This window comes from Lathyrus oleraceus, chromosome 6 (genome assembly GCF_024323335.1).
Source record: "Lathyrus oleraceus cultivar Zhongwan6 chromosome 6, CAAS_Psat_ZW6_1.0, whole genome shotgun sequence".
In the NCBI taxonomy this organism is placed as follows: Eukaryota; Viridiplantae; Streptophyta; class Magnoliopsida; order Fabales; family Fabaceae; genus Lathyrus; species Lathyrus oleraceus.
This window is the reverse complement of record NC_066584.1, coordinates 371967744-371970128: the sequence shown is the minus strand read 5'-3', so window position 1 is coordinate 371970128 and position 2385 is coordinate 371967744. Positions and strand designations below refer to the sequence as shown.

Below are 2385 nucleotides of genomic sequence, written 5' to 3'. Positions count from 1 at the left end.
GGGGGGAAACTTCTAGATCATGGGAGGATTAGTAAAGACGGGACACTAGAGTTGATGGTAGACTATCTGGGAGTTGACCTAGAGGTTGCGTTGACGGAGATGGAGAGAACTATAGGGGCTCATGCTAGGTTTGAATTCTTGAAAAATGTATATACATATGAGCTCCAGAGAGCAGAACATGCTAGAGGTGATGACAGACATGTGGGGCTCCATAGAGCGTATGCTATGAGAGCATACATATTATATTTGGTTGGCACTACGAATTTTATGGACAAGAGTGTCACTTATAGAAATATCGTCTACCTATGGTACTTCGAGGATTTCGAGCGGACCCATTAGTACAACTAAGGGGCCGCTTGTTTGGTCTACTTGCACTCAAAATTATAAGAGGGATGTAGGTGGAAGATAAAACAGGTCACATGCAGTATCACACTACTGACGATAATATTTATTGGTCTTTTAATGTTTATGTGTCATTTTCATTTCATCTTTACAACGTCATTACTGATTATTCGTGTGTTCCAGACTTTCCAGGCTTGGATCCTCCAGCATTTCCCGTGCATCTCCGACTGGGTGGATGTACCGACTTACACTAGAGATATGTCGCGTGCTACTGCATTTGCCCTGCTCAGAGGGAACTAGGAGATATAGTCGTTCAGAGTGTATCTTGACCAATTGGTTGCTGAGGATATGCACTTCAACAACTATGTCGATCACCGTGAGACGCATCCATTTGACGATATAGTGCCATACTCGGAATGATTGGCTTATGAATCACATCTCATTGTTCCTCATCTTTCCGAGTGCGTGATGCGGCAGTTCAGTTACACTTAGACAATTCCCAGACACCCTATTGTCTCTGCTCCTCCTACTTTTACATGTAGGCAAATGGATGTCATGTTTGATGATTATGAGAGTCATCTGGTATCGAAGGAGACACAAAATACCATAGCTGAGAGTGACTGGAGCTACGTCGACATGTACATCAAGTGGTTCTTTAGGGTGCCACATCCGTATATCGTGCAGGCTGCTTCAGGAGATCCGCCGAGGCCAGCTCATCAGGAGATACTAGAGGATGAGCAGACACATTTATACCATGTTGATGATGTCTTGCCTAAATATCGTCGCATAATGGAGATTGCGTAGGCAGCCATTAACAAATGTATCTTCCTTGATGAGTCTGATGTGAGACAGGTCTAGATGCCATAATGACGGAGGCACGAGAGACATTGATGTACTAGAGACATCGCTAGAGGACGAGAGATATTGAAGGCCGAGGAGCCCAAGGAGCTAGAGGATGCAGATGAGATATAGTCCAACATACACAGTAGTGCAGTATTTTATATTAGTTATACTTTGAATTTATTATGAAATGTATTTTATTTTCACTTCATGCTACTTTATCGTGTATTTCGACTTTATTTATATATATCATTTTCGAACCATTTGAATTTATATATGTCATTTTTTGCATATTGATAGTATGATTTAAATCTCGTCACATAACATGATAGATAACTTTTATAATTTTTCATATGAATAAACATAAACAAAATATATCATGCACTATTCTGAATAATATACATTTTAAAATATTACAGAGATTCATCTCTGAATTAACTAACGTTTCCATTAAAAACAAAATATGTGCAGAGAAATACATTTCCGAAATCTAAATCATTTAAAAAAAAAAAATTCTCTGGCAAACAGAAATTATAAAATAAAATTTCCTATTTGTTTGAGCCTTAAGGGTTGAAAACTAAAGGCGGCGCTCAATGCCGGAACTCCGTCCTACTTGAAATGCAGTGGACTATTAATCCTGTTTCGATAATACAAAGGCGCGAGATAAAATATAGATGCAATGAAATACAGGTAACATTAATTTTATATCAATAAGTCGATATGTCCGAGTGGTTAAGGAGACAGACTTGAAATCTGTTGGGCTTCGCCCGCGCAGGTTCGAACCCTGCTGTCGACGTTTTCTTTTGAATAGAATTAGTGTTTTGCACCAGTCATCATTTATTTCAAGCGCACAATTTTAGTCTTACGAATTAGAATTTCTTCCTTCTATCTAATATAAATATAAATTTAAAGAAAAATTTAGAAAATCAAATATTAGCAAAAATATCTATATTAACCCCTTTAAAATTTTAACACGTTCATACTTTATTTTTTAAAACTTAATTTATTCATTTACTTTTTATAAATATCACTCCACTTTTTCCTCTTTTTTTTCCTTATCATTTTTCTTTTTTTATTAGCTCTCATACACTAAAAAAATATTTATTATTAATCAATTGATTAACTTTAGTATAAAATTTAGAAAATAACAAAATACATATAGTAACCCCTTAGAATTTTGACACGTTTTACTTTTTTTTCTTT

At 36.2% G+C, this 2385-nt stretch overlaps 1 non-coding gene across 1 annotated transcript; it reads left to right on the top strand.

The window, feature by feature from the left end:
- The first annotated feature begins 1896 nt into the window (after positions 1-1896).
- On the top strand, positions 1897-1978 carry TRNAS-UGA (transfer RNA serine (anticodon UGA)). Its single transcript has one exon. It is a non-coding gene; the product is annotated as a tRNA-Ser (tRNA).
- Positions 1979-2385: the final 407 nt, after the last annotated feature.